At 48.8% G+C, this 19,795-nt stretch overlaps 13 non-coding genes across 13 annotated transcripts; 4 read left to right on the top strand and 9 right to left on the bottom strand.

The window, feature by feature from the left end:
- Nucleotides 1-1,039: 1,039 nt before the first annotated feature.
- Nucleotides 1,040-1,113, bottom strand: TRNAT-AGU (transfer RNA threonine (anticodon AGU)). Its single transcript has one exon. It is a non-coding gene; the product is annotated as a tRNA-Thr (tRNA).
- Nucleotides 1,114-3,281: 2,168 nt separating this feature from the next.
- TRNAT-AGU (transfer RNA threonine (anticodon AGU)) lies at nt 3,282-3,355 on the bottom strand. The gene has a single exon. It is a non-coding gene; the product is annotated as a tRNA-Thr (tRNA).
- Nucleotides 3,356-3,963: 608 nt separating this feature from the next.
- TRNAS-GCU (transfer RNA serine (anticodon GCU)) lies at nt 3,964-4,045 on the top strand. Its single transcript has one exon. It is a non-coding gene; the product is annotated as a tRNA-Ser (tRNA).
- A 356-nt stretch (nt 4,046-4,401) lies between these two features.
- Nucleotides 4,402-4,475, bottom strand: TRNAT-AGU (transfer RNA threonine (anticodon AGU)). Its single transcript has one exon. It is a non-coding gene; the product is annotated as a tRNA-Thr (tRNA).
- Nucleotides 4,476-6,647: 2,172 nt separating this feature from the next.
- TRNAT-AGU (transfer RNA threonine (anticodon AGU)) lies at nt 6,648-6,721 on the bottom strand. Its single transcript has one exon. It is a non-coding gene; the product is annotated as a tRNA-Thr (tRNA).
- A 2,170-nt stretch (nt 6,722-8,891) lies between these two features.
- TRNAT-AGU (transfer RNA threonine (anticodon AGU)) lies at nt 8,892-8,965 on the bottom strand. The gene has a single exon. It is a non-coding gene; the product is annotated as a tRNA-Thr (tRNA).
- A 608-nt stretch (nt 8,966-9,573) lies between these two features.
- TRNAS-GCU (transfer RNA serine (anticodon GCU)) lies at nt 9,574-9,655 on the top strand. Its single transcript has one exon. It is a non-coding gene; the product is annotated as a tRNA-Ser (tRNA).
- Nucleotides 9,656-12,289: 2,634 nt separating this feature from the next.
- On the bottom strand, nt 12,290-12,363 carry TRNAT-AGU (transfer RNA threonine (anticodon AGU)). Its single transcript has one exon. It is a non-coding gene; the product is annotated as a tRNA-Thr (tRNA).
- A 608-nt stretch (nt 12,364-12,971) lies between these two features.
- TRNAS-GCU (transfer RNA serine (anticodon GCU)) lies at nt 12,972-13,053 on the top strand. The gene has a single exon. It is a non-coding gene; the product is annotated as a tRNA-Ser (tRNA).
- A 356-nt stretch (nt 13,054-13,409) lies between these two features.
- TRNAT-AGU (transfer RNA threonine (anticodon AGU)) lies at nt 13,410-13,483 on the bottom strand. Its single transcript has one exon. It is a non-coding gene; the product is annotated as a tRNA-Thr (tRNA).
- Nucleotides 13,484-16,774: 3,291 nt separating this feature from the next.
- TRNAT-AGU (transfer RNA threonine (anticodon AGU)) lies at nt 16,775-16,848 on the bottom strand. Its single transcript has one exon. It is a non-coding gene; the product is annotated as a tRNA-Thr (tRNA).
- Nucleotides 16,849-17,456: 608 nt separating this feature from the next.
- TRNAS-GCU (transfer RNA serine (anticodon GCU)) lies at nt 17,457-17,538 on the top strand. Its single transcript has one exon. It is a non-coding gene; the product is annotated as a tRNA-Ser (tRNA).
- A 356-nt stretch (nt 17,539-17,894) lies between these two features.
- Nucleotides 17,895-17,968, bottom strand: TRNAT-AGU (transfer RNA threonine (anticodon AGU)). Its single transcript has one exon. It is a non-coding gene; the product is annotated as a tRNA-Thr (tRNA).
- Nucleotides 17,969-19,795: the final 1,827 nt, after the last annotated feature.

Raw genomic sequence — 19,795 nt, forward strand, 5'->3', positions numbered from 1 at the left:
AAACTGTGGAAAACCAGAAAGATGGCAAGGATGATCCAGGAGAAGAATTTTTAAATGTAGGATGATTTTGAGGAGTGGTTCTAAGTTTTGCTATTTGTCACAGAGATGGCAAATTAAGTGTGAACAGATCCTATGCAGCATGTAGTTTCAGGTGGCTACCACTATAGAACAGCAAGGAAGTCGAGTCCCATCACATACTTGGCAGCAGCATGCAGTTCTCTGTCATTTTGCATCGTGACAATTCTAAATGAAATCGGCTTGGGACGATCCTTTTTGGAAAAGACATGGATAATTTGTCCATAGGTATGTAATCCATGCATTTGCCTTGCATGAATTGTGGCCTGTTTTACTTTAAAAGTTAGATAGAAGGCAGAATTGACAGATTTAGGGAATGCTAGGGAAATGCCAACATAAATGAGAAGCAGAGAGGACTGAATGTTTAGTATTTATGCCATTAGCATGGGTCATCACGTTGGATGTAAAACAAGACCTGCTGAGCCAATGTCTGATGTACGGCGCTGTTGCATGTGGAAAGAAAATGAAGCCTAAGAATCATCACGACTGTTTTCCAAATGTGGGTTCGGTAAAGGTACTTTTGTTGACGGGGTGGCCGAGTGGTTAAGGCGATGGACTGCTAATCCATTGTGCTCTGCACGCATGGGTTCGAATCCCATCCTCATCGTATGATTCCTTTTTGGAAAATTCTCTATGCTCAGCGCAAGCAATGCCCCGATGAAGAAAATTTACCATCACCGTTCAAGAAGGATGCTATTGAAGTCTCTAAACATATTTACAGGCATTATGTAGCGTATCAGTCAGGCAATAGTGAATCGGCACCTCTAATTTATCGTGCCTTATGCCATCCTACATTTTGCAAAACGTTGCAACCATCTACTTGTTAAAACTAAACCAGAGCTGACTCTTTGCCACTCGGGTGGAGTATTCTAGGGATGTGGGACGAGCATCTTTAATGTCATTGGCTAATGAACATCTCCCTTTTGGAAAAAAAAAGCTGATTATTGAGCAGAATAAGAGAACAAGGCACTGCTGAGAGTTGAACTCAGGATCTCCTGTTTACTAGACAGGCGCTTTAACCAACTAAGCCACAGCGCCCATGAGCAAAACTGTGGAAAACCAGAAAGATGGCAAGGATGATCCAGGAGAAGAATTTTTAAATGTAGGATGATTTTGAGGAGTGGTTCTAAGTTTTGCTATTTGTCACAGAGATGGCAAATTAAGTGTGAACAGATCCTATGCAGCATGTAGTTTCAGGTGGCTACCACTATAGAACAGCAAGGAAGTCGAGTCCCATCACATACTTGGCAGCAGCATGCAGTTCTCTGTCATTTTGCATCGTGACAATTCTAAATGAAATCGGCTTGGGACGATCCTTTTTGGAAAAGACATGGATAATTTGTCCATAGGTATGTAATCCATGCATTTGCCTTGCATGAATTGTGGCCTGTTTTACTTTAAAAGTTAGATAGAAGGCAGAATTGACAGATTTAGGGAATGCTAGGGAAATGCCAACATAAATGAGAAGCAGAGAGGACTGAATGTTTAGTATTTATGCCATTAGCATGGGTCATCACGTTGGATGTAAAACAAGACCTGCTGAGCCAATGTCTGATGTACGGCGCTGTTGCATGTGGAAAGAAAATGAAGCCTAAGAATCATCACGACTGTTTTCCAAATGTGGGTTCGGTAGATGCACTTTTGTTGACGGGGTGGCCGAGTGGTTAAGGCGATGGACTGCTAATCCATTGTGCTCTGCACGCATGGGTTTGAATCCCATCCTCGTTGTACGATTCCTTTTTGGAAAATTCTCTATGCTCAGCGCAAGCAATGCCCCGAGGAAGAAAATTTACCATCACCGTTCAAGAAGGATGCTATTGAAGTCTCTAAACATATTTACAGGCATTATGTAGCGTATCAGTCAGGCAATAGTGAATCGGCACCTCTAATTTATCGTGCCTTATGCCATCCTACATTTTGCAAAACGTTGCAACCATCTACTTGTTAAAACTAAACCAGAGCTGACTCTTTGCCACTCGGGTGGAGTATTCTAGGGATGTGGGACGAGCATCTTTAATGTCATTGGCTAATGAACATCTCCCTTTTGGAAAAAAAAAGCTGATTATTGAGCAGAATAAGAGAACAAGGTACTGCTGAGAGTTGAACTCAGGATCTCCTGTTTACTAGACAGGCGCTTTAACCAACTAAGCCACAGCGCCCATGAGCAAAACTGTGGAAAACCAGAAAGATGGCAAGGATGATCCAGGAGAAGAATTTTTAAATGTAGGATGATTTTGAGGAGTGGTTCTAAGTTTTGCTATTTGTCACAGAGATGGCAAATTAAGTGTGAACAGATCCTATGCAGCATGTAGTTTCAGGTGGCTACCACTATAGAACAGCAAGGAAGTCGAGTCCCATCACATACTTGGCAGCAGCATGCAGTTCTCTGTCATTTTGCATCGTGACAATTCTAAATGAAATCGGCTTGGGACGATCCTTTTTGGAAAAGACATGGATAATTTGTCCATAGGTATGTAATCCATGCATTTGCCTTGCATGAATTGTGGCCTGTTTTACTTTAAAAGTTAGATAGAAGGCAGAATTGACAGATTTAGGGAATGCTAGGGAAATGCCAACATAAATGAGAAGCAGAGAGGACTGAATGTTTAGTATTTATGCCATTAGCATGGGTCATCACGTTGGATGTAAAACAAGACCTGCTGAGCCAATGTCTGATCTACGGCGCTGTTGCATGTGGAAAGAAAATGAAGCCTAAGAATCATCACGACTGTTTTCCAAATGTGGGTTCGGTAAAGGTACTTTTGTTGACGGGGTGGCCGAGTGGTTAAGGCGATGGACTGCTAATCCATTGTGCTCTGCACGCATGGGTTCGAATCCCATCCTCATCGTATGATTCCTTTTTGGAAAATTCTCTATGCTCAGCGCAAGCAATGCCCCGATGAAGAAAATTTACCATCACCGTTCAAGAAGGATGCTATTGAAGTCTCTAAACATATTTACAGGCATTATGTAGCGTATCAGTCAGGCAATAGTGAATCGGCACCTCTAATTTATCGTGCCTTATGCCATCCTACATTTTGCAAAACGTTGCAACCATCTACTTGTTAAAACTAAACCAGAGCTGACTCTTTGCCACTCGGGTGGAGTATTCTAGGGATGTGGGACGAGCATCTTTAATGTCATTGGCTAATGAACATCTCCCTTTTGGAAAAAAAAAGCTGATTATTGAGCAGAATAAGAGAACAAGGCACTGCTGAGAGTTGAACTCAGGATCTCCTGTTTACTAGACAGGCGCTTTAACCAACTAAGCCACAGCGCCCATGAGCAAAACTGTGGAAAACCAGAAAGATGGCAAGGATGATCCAGGAGAAGAATTTTTAAATGTAGGATGATTTTGAGGAGTGGTTCTAAGTTTTGCTATTTGTCACAGAGATGGCAAATTAAGTGTGAACAGATCCTATGCAGCATGTAGTTTCAGGTGGCTACCACTATAGAACAGCAAGGAAGTCGAGTCCCATCACATACTTGGCAGCAGCATGCAGTTCTCTGTCATTTTGCATCGTGACAATTCTAAATGAAATCGGCTTGGGACGATCCTTTTTGGAAAAGACATGGATAATTTGTCCATAGGTATGTAATCCATGCATTTGCCTTGCATGAATTGTGGCCTGTTTTACTTTAAAAGTTAGATAGAAGGCAGAATTGACAGATTTAGGGAATGCTAGGGAAATGCCAACATAAATGAGAAGCAGAGAGGACTGAATGTTTAGTATTTATGCCATTAGCATGGGTCATCACGTTGGATGTAAAACAAGACCTGCTGAGCCAATGTCTGATGTACGGCGCTGTTGCATGTGGAAAGAAAATGAAGCCTAAGAATCATCACGACTGTTTTCCAAATGTGGGTTCGGTAAAGGTACTTTTGTTGACGGGGTGGCCGAGTGGTTAAGGCGATGGACTGCTAATCCATTGTGCTCTGCACGCATGGGTTCGAATCCCATCCTCGTCGTATGATTCCTTTTTGGAAAATTCTCTATGCTCAGCGCAAGCGATGCCCCGAGGAAGAAAATTTACCATCACCGTTCAAGAAGGATGCTATTGAAGTCTCTAAACATATTTACAGGCATTATGTAGCGTATCAGTCAGGCAATAGTGAATCGGCACCTCTAGTTTATCGTGCCTTATGCCATCCTACATTTTGCAAAACGTTGCAACCATCTTCTTGTTAAAACTAAACCAGAGCTGACTCTTTGCCACTCGGGTGGAGTATTCTAGGGATGTGGGACGAGCATCTTTAATGTCATTGGCTAGTGAACATCTCCCTTTTGGAAAAAAAAGCTGATTATTGAGCAGAATAAGAGAACAAGGCACTGCTGAGAGTTGAACTCAGGATCTCCTGTTTACTAGACAGGCGCTTTAACCAACTAAGCCACAGCGCCCATGAGCAAAACTGTGGAAAACCAGAAAGATGGCAAGGATGATCCAGGAGAAGAATTTTTAAATGTAGGATGATTTTGAGGAGTGGTTCTAAGTTTTGCTATTTGTCACAGAGATGGCAAATTAAAGGAGATGTCTCGAGGAAGCAGTTAATTTTTTTTTTTGCCCAGTCCCCCCCATTAAACATACATTACAAAGCCCCCCTGTAAATGACATTTCTAGCTGGTTCGTACTTACCGTTCCAGCGTTTCAGCAACTTATAAAAGTTTCCTCAAGATGGCCGCCGGCTCTTTCCCCGTCGCTCGCTGCAGCCCGACGTGCGCGCTCCCGAGACGCCGCCAGCTGTGTCTCCATGGCAACCGGACGCATCGCAGCCGCCGACCAGACGCCCCGCAGCCGCCGACCAGACAGCAGGTAACCGGCGCTAGCCCCCGGCTCCCCAGCGCTAGACCCTCAGCCCAGGTGAAGGCCCCGGAGCCCAGCGCTAGGTTCCGGAGCCCAGCGCTAGTTCCCCCGGCCTAGCGGCAGCCCCCCCCCCGGCCTAGCGACAGCCCCCCCGGCGCAGCCCGGCGCAGCGGCAGCCCCCCCCGGCCTAGCGACAGCCCCCCCATCACAGCGGCAGCCCCCCCCCCCGGCCTAGCGACAGCCCCCCCGGCGCAGCGACAGCCCCCCCGGCGCAGCCCGGCGCAGCGGCAGCCCCCCCCCGGCCTAGCGACAGCCCCCCCCATCACAGCGGCAGCCCCCCCCGGCCTAGCGACAGCCCCCCCGGCGCAGCGACAGCCCCCCCGGTGCAGCGACAGCCCCCCCGGCGCAGCCCGGCGCAGCGGCAGCCCCCCCCCCCGACCCATCACTTACCTGGGAGGCTTCTCGGGGCTGCTGGGCTGGGCTTCTCCGCTGGGCAGTTCCAGTTTCTGCACCTTCCTCTAACAGAGGATGGTGCAGAATGGCCGCTTCAGCGCGCTCCCGAGCAGTGACAGCTCGTCTGCGCATGCGCAGAAGAGCTGTAGCGGGGAGCACACTGAAGCGGCTCGTGCTGAATGGAGAAGACCGGACTGCGCAAGCGCGTCTAAAAAAGCAAGCTGCCGGCGAATTTAGACGGAACCATGGAGACGAGGACGCTAGCAACGGAGCAGGTAAGTGGAATAACTTCTGTATGGCTCATATTTAATGCACAATGTACATTACAAAGTGCATTAATATGGCCATACGGAAGTGTATAACCCCACTTGGTTTCGCGAGACCACCCCTTTAAGTGTGAACAGATCCTATGCAGCATGTAGTTTCAGGTGGCTACCACTATAGAACAGCAAGGAAGTCGAGTCCCATCACATACTTGGCAGCAGCATGCAGTTCTCTGTCATTTTGCATCGTGACAATTCTAAATGAAATCGGCTTGGGACGATCCTTTTTGGAAAAGACATGGATAATTTGTCCATAGGTATGTAATCCATGCATTTGCCTTGCATGAATTGTGGCCTGTTTTACTTTAAAAGTTAGATAGAAGGCAGAATTGACAGATTTAGGGAATGCTAGGGAAATGCCAACATAAATGAGAAGCAGAGAGGACTGAATGTTTAGTATTTATGCCATTAGCATGGGTCATCACGTTGGATGTAAAACAAGACCTGCTGAGCCAATGTCTGATGTACGGCGCTGTTGCATGTGGAAAGAAAATGAAGCCTAAGAATCATCACGACTGTTTTCCAAATGTGGGTTCGGTAAAGGTACTTTTGTTGATGGGGTGGCCGAGTGGTTAAGGCGATGGACTGCTGATCCATTGTGCTCTGCACGCATGGGTTCGAATCCCATCCTCATCGTATGATTCTTTTTTGGAAAATTCTCTATGCTCAGCGCAAGCGATGCCCCGATGAAGAAAATTTACCATCACCGTTCAAGAAGGATGCTATTGAAGTCTCTAAACATATTTACAGGCATTATGTAGCGTATCAGTCAGGCAATAGTGAATCGGCACCTCTAATTTATCGTGCCTTATGCCATCCTACATTTTGCAAAACGTTGCAACCATCTACTTGTTAAAACTAAACCAGAGCTGACTCTTTGCCACTCGGGTGGAGTATTCTAGGGATGTGGGACGAGCATCTTTAATGTCATTGGCTAATGAACATCTCCCTTTTGGAAAAAAAAAGCTGATTATTGAGCAGAATAAGAGAACAAGGCACTGCTGAGAGTTGAACTCAGGATCTCCTGTTTACTAGACAGGCGCTTTAACCAACTAAGCCACAGCGCCCATGAGCAAAACTGTGGAAAACCAGAAAGATGGCAAGGATGATCCAGGAGAAGAATTTTTAAATGTAGGATGATTTTGAGGAGTGGTTCTAAGTTTTGCTATTTGTCACAGAGATGGCAAATTAAAGGAGATGTCTCGAGGAAGCAGTTAATTTTTTTTTTTGCCCAGTCCCCCCCATTAAACATACATTACAAAGCCCCCCTGTAAATGACATTTCTAGCTGGTTCGTACTTACCGTTCCAGCGTTTCAGCAACTTATAAAAGTTTCCTCAAGATGGCCGCCGGCTCTTTCCCCGTCGCTCGCTGCAGCCCGACGTGCGCGCTCCCGAGACGCCGCCAGCTGTGTCTCCATGGCAACCGGACGCATCGCAGCCGCCGACCAGACGCCCCGCAGCCGCCGACCAGACAGCAGGTAACCGGCGCTAGCCCCCGGCTCCCCAGCGCTAGACCCTCAGCCCAGGTGAAGGCCCCGGAGCCCAGCGCTAGGTTCCGGAGCCCAGCGCTAGTTCCCCCGGCCTAGCGGCAGCCCCCCCCCCGGCCTAGCGACAGCCCCCCCGGCGCAGCCCGGCGCAGCGGCAGCCCCCCCCGGCCTAGCGACAGCCCCCCCATCACAGCGGCAGCCCCCCCCCGGCCTAGCGACAGCCCCCCCGGCGCAGCGACAGCCCCCCCGGCGCAGCCCGGCGCAGCGGCAGCCCCCCCCCGGCCTAGCGACAGCCCCCCCCATCACAGCGGCAGCCCCCCCCGGCCTAGCGACAGCCCCCCCGGCGCAGCGACAGCCCCCCCGGTGCAGCGACAGCCCCCCCGGCGCAGCCCGGCGCAGCGGCAGCCCCCCCCCCCGACCCATCACTTACCTGGGAGGCTTCTCGGGGCTGCTGGGCTGGGCTTCTCCGCTGGGCAGTTCCAGTTTCTGCACCTTCCTCTAACAGAGGATGGTGCAGAATGGCCGCTTCAGCGCGCTCCCGAGCAGTGACAGCTCGTCTGCGCATGCGCAGAAGAGCTGTAGCGGGGAGCACACTGAAGCGGCTCGTGCTGAATGGAGAAGACCGGACTGCGCAAGCGCGTCTAAAAAAGCAAGCTGCCGGCGAATTTAGACGGAACCATGGAGACGAGGACGCTAGCAACGGAGCAGGTAAGTGGAATAACTTCTGTATGGCTCATATTTAATGCACAATGTACATTACAAAGTGCATTAATATGGCCATACGGAAGTGTATAACCCCACTTGGTTTCGCGAGACCACCCCTTTAAGTGTGAACAGATCCTATGCAGCATGTAGTTTCAGGTGGCTACCACTATAGAACAGCAAGGAAGTCGAGTCCCATCACATACTTGGCAGCAGCATGCAGTTCTCTGTCATTTTGCATCGTGACAATTCTAAATGAAATCGGCTTGGGACGATCCTTTTTGGAAAAGACATGGATAATTTGTCCATAGGTATGTAATCCATGCATTTGCCTTGCATGAATTGTGGCCTGTTTTACTTTAAAAGTTAGATAGAAGGCAGAATTGACAGATTTAGGGAATGCTAGGGAAATGCCAACATAAATGAGAAGCAGAGAGGACTGAATGTTTAGTATTTATGCCATTAGCATGGGTCATCACGTTGGATGTAAAACAAGACCTGCTGAGCCAATGTCTGATGTACGGCGCTGTTGCATGTGGAAAGAAAATGAAGCCTAAGAATCATCACGACTGTTTTCCAAATGTGGGTTCGGTAAAGGTACTTTTGTTGATGGGGTGGCCGAGTGGTTAAGGCGATGGACTGCTGATCCATTGTGCTCTGCACGCATGGGTTCGAATCCCATCCTCATCGTATGATTCTTTTTTGGAAAATTCTCTATGCTCAGCGCAAGCGATGCCCCGATGAAGAAAATTTACCATCACCGTTCAAGAAGGATGCTATTGAAGTCTCTAAACATATTTACAGGCATTATGTAGCGTATCAGTCAGGCAATAGTGAATCGGCACCTCTAATTTATCGTGCCTTATGCCATCCTACATTTTGCAAAACGTTGCAACCATCTACTTGTTAAAACTAAACCAGAGCTGACTCTTTGCCACTCGGGTGGAGTATTCTAGGGATGTGGGACGAGCATCTTTAATGTCATTGGCTAATGAACATCTCCCTTTTGGAAAAAAAAAGCTGATTATTGAGCAGAATAAGAGAACAAGGCACTGCTGAGAGTTGAACTCAGGATCTCCTGTTTACTAGACAGGCGCTTTAACCAACTAAGCCACAGCGCCCATGAGCAAAACTGTGGAAAACCAGAAAGATGGCAAGGATGATCCAGGAGAAGAATTTTTAAATGTAGGATGATTTTGAGGAGTGGTTCTAAGTTTTGCTATTTGTCACAGAGATGGCAAATTAAGTGTGAACAGATCCTATGCAGCATGTAGTTTCAGGTGGCTACCACTATAGAACAGCAAGGAAGTCGAGTCCCATCACATACTTGGCAGCAGCATGCAGTTCTCTGTCATTTTGCATCGTGACAATTCTAAATGAAATCGGCTTGGGACGATCCTTTTTGGAAAAGACATGGATAATTTGTCCATAGGTATGTAATCCATGCATTTGCCTTGCATGAATTGTGGCCTGTTTTACTTTAAAAGTTAGATAGAAGGCAGAATTGACAGATTTAGGGAATGCTAGGGAAATGCCAACATAAATGAGAAGCAGAGAGGACTGAATGTTTAGTATTTATGCCATTAGCATGGGTCATCACGTTGGATGTAAAACAAGACCTGCTGAGCCAATGTCTGATGTACGGCGCTGTTGCATGTGGAAAGAAAATGAAGCCTAAGAATCATCACGACTGTTTTCCAAATGTGGGTTCGGTAAAGGTACTTTTGTTGACGGGGTGGCCGAGTGGTTAAGGCGATGGACTGCTAATCCATTGTGCTCTGCACGCATGGGTTCGAATCCCATCCTCGTCGTATGATTCCTTTTTGGAAAATTCTCTATGCTCAGCGCAAGCGATGCCCCGAGGAAGAAAATTTACCATCACCGTTCAAGAAGGATGCTATTGAAGTCTCTAAACATATTTACAGGCATTATGTAGCGTATCAGTCAGGCAATAGTGAATCGGCACCTCTAGTTTATCGTGCCTTATGCCATCCTACATTTTGCAAAACGTTGCAACCATCTTCTTGTTAAAACTAAACCAGAGCTGACTCTTTGCCACTCGGGTGGAGTATTCTAGGGATGTGGGACGAGCATCTTTAATGTCATTGGCTAGTGAACATCTCCCTTTTGGAAAAAAAAGCTGATTATTGAGCAGAATAAGAGAACAAGGCACTGCTGAGAGTTGAACTCAGGATCTCCTGTTTACTAGACAGAGAGTTGAACTCAGGATCTCCTGTTTACTAGACAGGCGCTTTAACCAACTAAGCCACAGCGCCCATGAGCAAAACTGTGGAAAACCAGAAAGATGGCAAGGATGATCCAGGAGAAGAATTTTTAAATGTAGGATGATTTTGAGGAGTGGTTCTAAGTTTTGCTATTTGTCACAGAGATGGCAAATTAAAGGAGATGTCTCGAGGAAGCAGTTAATTTTTTTTTTTGCCCAGTCCCCCCCATTAAACATACATTACAAAGCCCCCCTGTAAATGACATTTCTAGCTGGTTCGTACTTACCGTTCCAGCGTTTCAGCAACTTATAAAAGTTTCCTCAAGATGGCCGCCGGCTCTTTCCCCGTCGCTCGCTGCAGCCCGACGTGCGCGCTCCCGAGACGCCGCCAGCTGTGTCTCCATGGCAACCGGACGCATCGCAGCCGCCGACCAGACGCCCCGCAGCCGCCGACCAGACAGCAGGTAACCGGCGCTAGCCCCCGGCTCCCCAGCGCTAGACCCTCAGCCCAGGTGAAGGCCCCGGAGCCCAGCGCTAGGTTCCGGAGCCCAGCGCTAGTTCCCCCGGCCTAGCGGCAGCCCCCCCCCCGGCCTAGCGACAGCCCCCCCGGCGCAGCCCGGCGCAGCGGCAGCCCCCCCCGGCCTAGCGACAGCCCCCCCATCACAGCGGCAGCCCCCCCCCGGCCTAGCGACAGCCCCCCCGGCGCAGCGACAGCCCCCCCGGCGCAGCCCGGCGCAGCGGCAGCCCCCCCCCGGCCTAGCGACAGCCCCCCCCATCACAGCGGCAGCCCCCCCCCGGCCTAGCGACAGCCCCCCCGGCGCAGCGACAGCCCCCCCGGTGCAGCGACAGCCCCCCCGGCGCAGCCCGGCGCAGCGGCAGCCCCCCCCCGACCCATCACTTACCTGGGAGGCTTCTCGGGGCTGCTGGGCTGGGCTTCTCCGCTGGGCAGCTCCAGTTTCTGCACCTTCCTCTAACAGAGGATGGTGCAGAATGGCCGCTTCAGCGCGCTCCCGAGCAGTGACAGCTCGTCTGCGCATGCGCAGAAGAGCTGTAGCGGGGAGCACACTGAAGCGGCTCGTGCTGAATGGAGAAGACCGGACTGCGCAAGCGCGTCTAAAAAAGCAAGCTGCCGGCGAATTTAGACGGAACCATGGAGACGAGGACGCTAGCAACGGAGCAGGTAAGTGGAATAACTTCTGTATGGCTCATATTTAATGCACAATGTACATTACAAAGTGCATTAATATGGCCATACGGAAGTGTATAACCCCACTTGGTTTCGCGAGACCACCCCTTTAAGTGTGAACAGATCCTATGCAGCATGTAGTTTCAGGTGGCTACCACTATAGAACAGCAAGGAAGTCGAGTCCCATCACATACTTGGCAGCAGCATGCAGTTCTCTGTCATTTTGCATCGTGACAATTCTAAATGAAATCGGCTTGGGACGATCCTTTTTGGAAAAGACATGGATAATTTGTCCATAGGTATGTAATCCATGCATTTGCCTTGCATGAATTGTGGCCTGTTTTACTTTAAAAGTTAGATAGAAGGCAGAATTGACAGATTTAGGGAATGCTAGGGAAATGCCAACATAAATGAGAAGCAGAGAGGACTGAATGTTTAGTATTTATGCCATTAGCATGGGTCATCACGTTGGATGTAAAACAAGACCTGCTGAGCCAATGTCTGATGTACGGCGCTGTTGCATGTGGAAAGAAAATGAAGCCTAAGAATCATCACGACTGTTTTCCAAATGTGGGTTCGGTAGATGCACTTTTGTTGACGGGGTGGCCGAGTGGTTAAGGCGATGGACTGCTAATCCATTGTGCTCTGCACGCATGGGTTTGAATCCCATCCTCGTTGTACGATTCCTTTTTGGAAAATTCTCTATGCTCAGCGCAAGCAATGCCCCGAGGAAGAAAATTTACCATCACCGTTCAAGAAGGATGCTATTGAAGTCTCTAAACATATTTACAGGCATTATGTAGCGTATCAGTCAGGCAATAGTGAATCGGCACCTCTAATTTATCGTGCCTTATGCCATCCTACATTTTGCAAAACGTTGCAACCATCTACTTGTTAAAACTAAACCAGAGCTGACTCTTTGCCACTCGGGTGGAGTATTCTAGGGATGTGGGACGAGCATCTTTAATGTCATTGGCTAGTGAACATCTCCCTTTTGGAAAAAAAAAGCTGATTATTGAGCAGAATAAGAGAACAAGGCACTGCTGAGAGTTGAACTCAGGATCTCCTGTTTACTAGACAGGCGCTTTAACCAACTAAGCCACAGCGCCCATGAGCAAAACTGTGGAAAACCAGAAAGATGGCAAGGATGATCCAGGAGAAGAATTTTTAAATGTAGGATGATTTTGAGGAGTGGTTCTAAGTTTTGCTATTTGTCACAGAGATGGCAAATTAAGTGTGAACAGATCCTATGCAGCATGTAGTTTCAGGTGGCTACCACTATAGAACAGCAAGGAAGTCGAGTCCCATCACATACTTGGCAGCAGCATGCAGTTCTCTGTCATTTTGCATCGTGACAATTCTAAATGAAATCGGCTTGGGACGATCCTTTTTGGAAAAGACATGGATAATTTGTCCATAGGTATGTAATCCATGCATTTGCCTTGCATGAATTGTGGCCTGTTTTACTTTAAAAGTTAGATAGAAGGCAGAATTGACAGATTTAGGGAATGCTAGGGAAATGCCAACATAAATGAGAAGCAGAGAGGACTGAATGTTTAGTATTTATGCCATTAGCATGGGTCATCACGTTGGATGTAAAACAAGACCTGCTGAGCCAATGTCTGATGTACGGCGCTGTTGCATGTGGAAAGAAAATGAAGCCTAAGAATCATCACGACTGTTTTCCAAATGTGGGTTCGGTAGATGCACTTTTGTTGACGGGGTGGCCGAGTGGTTAAGGTGATGGACTGCTAATCCATTGTGCTCTGCACGCATGGGTTCGAATCCCATCCTCGTCGTATGATTCCTTTTTGGAAAATTCTCTATGCTCAGCGCAAGCGATGCCCCGAGGAAGAAAATTTACCATCACCGTTCAAGAAGGATGCTATTGAAGTCTCTAAACATATTTACAGGCATTATGTAGCGTATCAGTCAGGCAATAGTGAATCGGCACCTCTAGTTTATCGTGCCTTATGCCATCCTACATTTTGCAAAACGTTGCAACCATCTTCTTGTTAAAACTAAACCAGAGCTGACTCTTTGCCACTCGGGTGGAGTATTCTAGGGATGTGGGACGAGCATCTTTAATGTCATTGGCTAGTGAACATCTCCCTTTTGGAAAAAAAAGCTGATTATTGAGCAGAATAAGAGAACAAGGCACTGCTGAGAGTTGAACTCAGGATCTCCTGTTTACTAGACAGGCGCTTTAACCAACTAAGCCACAGCGCCCATGAGCAAAACTGTGGAAAACCAGAAAGATGGCAAGGATGATCCAGGAGAAGAATTTTTAAATGTAGGATGATTTTGAGGAGTGGTTCTAAGTTTTGCTATTTGTCACAGAGATGGCAAATTAAAGGAGATGTCTCGAGGAAGCAGTTAATTTTTTTTTTTGCCCAGTCCCCCCCATTAAACATACATTACAAAGCCCCCCTGTAAATGACATTTCTAGCTGGTTCGTACTTACCGTTCCAGCGTTTCAGCAACTTATAAAAGTTTCCTCAAGATGGCCGCCGGCTCTTTCCCCGTCGCTCGCTGCAGCCCGACGTGCGCGCTCCCGAGACGCCGCCAGCTGTGTCTCCATGGCAACCGGACGCATCGCAGCCGCCGACCAGACGCCCCGCAGCCGCCGACCAGACAGCAGGTAACCGGCGCTAGCCCCCGGCTCCCCAGCGCTAGACCCTCAGCCCAGGTGAAGGCCCCGGAGCCCAGCGCTAGGTTCCGGAGCCCAGCGCTAGTTCCCCCGGCCTAGCGGCAGCCCCCCCCCCGGCCTAGCGACAGCCCCCCCGGCGCAGCCCGGCGCAGCGGCAGCCCCCCCCGGCCTAGCGACAGCCCCCCCATCACAGCGGCAGCCCCCCCCCGGCCTAGCGACAGCCCCCCCGGCGCAGCGACAGCCCCCCCGGCGCAGCCCGGCGCAGCGGCAGCCCCCCCCCGGCCTAGCGACAGCCCCCCCCATCACAGCGGCAGCCCCCCCCGGCCTAGCGACAGCCCCCCCGGCGCAGCGACAGCCCCCCCGGTGCAGCGACAGCCCCCCCGGCGCAGCCCGGCGCAGCGGCAGCCCCCCCCCCCGACCCATCACTTACCTGGGAGGCTTCTCGGGGCTGCTGGGCTGGGCTTCTCCGCTGGGCAGTTCCAGTTTCTGCACCTTCCTCTAACAGAGGATGGTGCAGAATGGCCGCTTCAGCGCGCTCCCGAGCAGTGACAGCTCGTCTGCGCATGCGCAGAAGAGCTGTAGCGGGGAGCACACTGAAGCGGCTCGTGCTGAATGGAGAAGACCGGACTGCGCAAGCGCGTCTAAAAAAGCAAGCTGCCGGCGAATTTAGACGGAACCATGGAGACGAGGACGCTAGCAACGGAGCAGGTAAGTGGAATAACTTCTGTATGGCTCATATTTAATGCACAATGTACATTACAAAGTGCATTAATATGGCCATACGGAAGTGTATAACCCCACTTGGTTTCGCGAGACCACCCCTTTAAGTGTGAACAGATCCTATGCAGCATGTAGTTTCAGGTGGCTACCACTATAGAACAGCAAGGAAGTCGAGTCCCATCACATACTTGGCAGCAGCATGCAGTTCTCTGTCATTTTGCATCGTGACAATTCTAAATGAAATCGGCTTGGGACGATCCTTTTTGGAAAAGACATGGATAATTTGTCCATAGGTATGTAATCCATGCATTTGCCTTGCATGAATTGTGGCCTGTTTTACTTTAAAAGTTAGATAGAAGGCAGAATTGACAGATTTAGGGAATGCTAGGGAAATGCCAACATAAATGAGAAGCAGAGAGGACTGAATGTTTAGTATTTATGCCATTAGCATGGGTCATCACGTTGGATGTAAAACAAGACCTGCTGAGCCAATGTCTGATGTACGGCGCTGTTGCATGTGGAAAGAAAATGAAGCCTAAGAATCATCACGACTGTTTTCCAAATGTGGGTTCGGTAAAGGTACTTTTGTTGATGGGGTGGCCGAGTGGTTAAGGCGATGGACTGCTGATCCATTGTGCTCTGCACGCATGGGTTCGAATCCCATCCTCATCGTATGATTCTTTTTTGGAAAATTCTCTATGCTCAGCGCAAGCGATGCCCCGATGAAGAAAATTTACCATCACCGTTCAAGAAGGATGCTATTGAAGTCTCTAAACATATTTACAGGCATTATGTAGCGTATCAGTCAGGCAATAGTGAATCGGCACCTCTAATTTATCGTGCCTTATGCCATCCTACATTTTGCAAAACGTTGCAACCATCTACTTGTTAAAACTAAACCAGAGCTGACTCTTTGCCACTCGGGTGGAGTATTCTAGGGATGTGGGACGAGCATCTTTAATGTCATTGGCTAATGAACATCTCCCTTTTGGAAAAAAAAAGCTGATTATTGAGCAGAATAAGAGAACAAGGTACTGCTGAGAGTTGAACTCAGGATCTCCTGTTTACTAGACAGGCGCTTTAACCAACTAAGCCACAGCGCCCATGAGCAAAACTGTGGAAAACCAGAAAGATGGCAAGGATGATCCAGGAGAAGAATTTTTAAATGTAGGATGATTTTGAGGAGTGGTTCTAAGTTTTGCTATTTGTCACAGAGATGGCAAATTAAGTGTGAACAGATCCTATGCAGCATGTAGTTTCAGGTGGCTACCACTATAGAACAGCAAGGAAGTCGAGTCCCATCACATACTTGGCAGCAGCATGCAGTTCTCTGTCATTTTGCATCGTGACAATTCTAAATGAAATCGGCTTGGGACGATCCTTTTTGGAAAAGACATGGATAATTTGTCCATAGGTATGTAATCCATGCATTTGCCTTGCATGAATTGTGGCCTGTTTTACTTTAAAAGTTAGATAGAAGGCAGAATTGACAGATTTAGGGAATGCTAGGGAAATGCCAACATAAATGAGAAGCAGAGAGGACTGAATGTTTAGTATTTATGCCATTAGCATGGGTCATCACGTTGGATGTAAAACAAGACCTGCTGAGCCAATGTCTGATGTACGGCGCTGTTGCATGTGGAAAGAAAATGAAGCCTAAGAATCATCACGACTGTTTTCCAAATGTGGGTTCGGTAAAGGTACTTTTGTTGACGGGGTGGCCGAGTGGTTAAGGCGATGGACTGCTAATCCATTGTGCTCTGCACGCATGGGTTCGAATCCCATCCTCATCGTATGATTCCTTTTTGGAAAATTCTCTATGCTCAGCGCAAGCAATGCCCCGATGAAGAAAATTTACCATCACCGTTCAAGAAGGATGCTATTGAAGTCTCTAAACATATTTACAGGCATTATGTAGCGTATCAGTCAGGCAATAGTGAATCGGCACCTCTAATTTATCGTGCCTTATGCCATCCTACATTTTGCAAAACGTTGCAACCATCTACTTGTTAAAACTAAACCAGAGCTGACTCTTTGCCACTCGGGTGGAGTATTCTAGGGATGTGGGACGAGCATCTTTAATGTCATTGGCTAATGAACATCTCCCTTTTGGAAAAAAAAAGCTGATTATTGAGCAGAATAAGAGAACAAGGCACTGCTGAGAGTTGAACTCAGGATCTCCTGTTTACTAGACAGGCGCTTTAACCAACTAAGCCACAGCGCCCATGAGCAAAACTGTGGAAAACCAGAAAGATGGCAAGGATGATCCAGGAGAAGAATTTTTAAATGTAGGATGATTTTGAGGAGTGGTTCTAAGTTTTGCTATTTGTCACAGAGATGGCAAATTAAGTGTGAACAGATCCTATGCAGCATGTAGTTTCAGGTGGCTACCACTATAGAACAGCAAGGAAGTCGAGTCCCATCACATACTTGGCAGCAGCATGCAGTTCTCTGTCATTTTGCATCGTGACAATTCTAAATGAAATCGGCTTGGGACGATCCTTTTTGGAAAAGACATGGATAATTTGTCCATAGGTATGTAATCCATGCATTTGCCTTGCATGAATTGTGGCCTGTTTTACTTTAAAAGTTAGATAGAAGGCAGAATTGACAGATTTAGGGAATGCTAGGGAAATGCCAACATAAATGAGAAGCAGAGAGGACTGAATGTTTAGTATTTATGCCATTAGCATGGGTCATCACGTTGGATGTAAAACAAGACCTGCTGAGCCAATGTCTGATGTACGGCGCTGTTGCATGTGGAAAGAAAATGAAGCCTAAGAATCATCACGACTGTTTTCCAAATGTGGGTTCGGTAAAGGTACTTTTGTTGACGGGGTGGCCGAGTGGTTAAGGCGATGGACTGCTAATCCATTGTGCTCTGCACGCATGGGTTCGAATCCCATCCTCGTCGTATGATTCCTTTTTGGAAAATTCTCTATGCTCAGCGCAAGCGATGCCCCGAGGAAGAAAATTTACCATCACCGTTCAAGAAGGATGCTATTGAAGTCTCTAAACATATTTACAGGCATTATGTAGCGTATCAGTCAGGCAATAGTGAATCGGCACCTCTAGTTTATCGTGCCTTATGCCATCCTACATTTTGCAAAACGTTGCAACCATCTTCTTGTTAAAACTAAACCAGAGCTGACTCTTTGCCACTCGGGTGGAGTATTCTAGGGATGTGGGACGAGCATCTTTAATGTCATTGGCTAGTGAACATCTCCCTTTTGGAAAAAAAAGCTGATTATTGAGCAGAATAAGAGAACAAGGCACTGCTGAGAGTTGAACTCAGGATCTCCTGTTTACTAGACAGGCGCTTTAACCAACTAAGCCACAGCGCCCATGAGCAAAACTGTGGAAAACCAGAAAGATGACAAGGATGATCCAGGAGAAGAATTTTTAAATGTAGGATGATTTTGAGGAGTGGTTCTAAGTTTTGCTATTTGTCACAGAGATGGCAAATTAAAGGAGATGTCTCGAGGAAGCAGTTAATTTTTTTTTTTGCCCAGTCCCCCCCATTAAACATACATTACAAAGCCCCCCTGTAAATGACATTTCTAGCTGGTTCGTACTTACCGTTCCAGCGTTTCAGCAACTTATAAAAGTTTCCTCAAGATGGCCGCCGGCTCTTTCCCCGTCGCTCGCTGCAGCCCGACGTGCGCGCTCCCGAGACGCCGCCAGCTGTGTCTCCATGGCAACCGGACGCATCGCAGCCGCCGACCAGACGCCCCGCAGCCGCCGACCAGACAGCAGGTAACCGGCGCTAGCCCCCGGCTCCCCAGCGCTAGACCCTCAGCCCAGGTGAAGGCCCCGGAGCCCAGCGCTAGGTTCCGGAGCCCAGCGCTAGTTCCCCCGGCCTAGCGGCAGCCCCCCCCCCGGCCTAGCGACAGCCCCCCCGGCGCAGCCCGGCGCAGCGGCAGCCCCCCCCGGCCTAGCGACAGCCCCCCCATCACAGCGGCAGCCCCCCCCCGGCCTAGCGACAGCCCCCCCGGCGCAGCGACAGCCCCCCCGGCGCAGCCCGGCGCAGCGGCAGCCCCCCCCCGGCCTAGCGACAGCCCCCCCCATCACAGCGGCAGCCCCCCCCCGGCCTAGCGACAGCCCCCCCGGCGCAGCGACAGCCCCCCCGGTGCAGCGACAGCCCCCCCGGCGCAGCCCGGCGCAGCGGCAGCCCCCCCCCGACCCATCACTTACCTGGGAGGCTTCTCGGGGCTGCTGGGCTGGGCTTCTCCGCTGGGCAGCTCCAGTTTCTGCACCTTCCTCTAACAGAGGATGGTGCAGAATGGCCGCTTCAGCGCGCTCCCGAGCAGTGACAGCTCGTCTGCGCATGCGCAGAAGAGCTGTAGCGGGGAGCACACTGAAGCGGCTCGTGCTGAATGGAGAAGACCGGACTGCGCAAGCGCGTCTAAAAAAGCAAGCTGCCGGCGAATTTAGACGGAACCATGGAGACGAGGACGCTAGCAACGGAGCAGGTAAGTGGAATAACTTCTGTATGGCTCATATTTAATGCACAATGTACATTACAAAGTGCATTAATATGGCCATACGGAAGTGTATAACCCCACTTGGTTTCGCGAGACCACCCCTTTAAGTGTGAACAGATCCTATGCAGCATGTAGTTTCAGGTGGCTACCACTATAGAACAGCAAGGAAGTCGAGTCCCATCACATACTTGGCAGCAGCATGCAGTTCTCTGTCATTTTGCATCGTGACAATTCTAAATGAAATCGGCTTGGGACGATCCTTTTTGGAAAAGACATGGATAATTTGTCCATAGGTATGTAATCCATGCATTTGCCTTGCATGAATTGTGGCCTGTTTTACTTTAAAAGTTAGATAGAAGGCAGAATTGACAGATTTAGGGAATGCTAGGGAAATGCCAACATAAATGAGAAGCAGAGAGGACTGAATGTTTAGTATTTATGCCATTAGCATGGGTCATCACGTTGGATGTAAAACAAGACCTGCTGAGCCAATGTCTGATGTACGGCGCTGTTGCATGTGGAAAGAAAATGAAGCCTAAGAATCATCACGACTGTTTTCCAAATGTGGGTTCGGTAGATGCACTTTTGTTGACGGGGTGGCCGAGTGGTTAAGGCGATGGACTGCTAATCCATTGTGCTCTGCACGCATGGGTTTGAATCCCATCCTCGTTGTACGATTCCTTTTTG

Source organism: Eleutherodactylus coqui, chromosome 11 (assembly GCF_035609145.1).
Source record: "Eleutherodactylus coqui strain aEleCoq1 chromosome 11, aEleCoq1.hap1, whole genome shotgun sequence".
In the NCBI taxonomy this organism is placed as follows: Eukaryota; Metazoa; Chordata; class Amphibia; order Anura; family Eleutherodactylidae; genus Eleutherodactylus; species Eleutherodactylus coqui.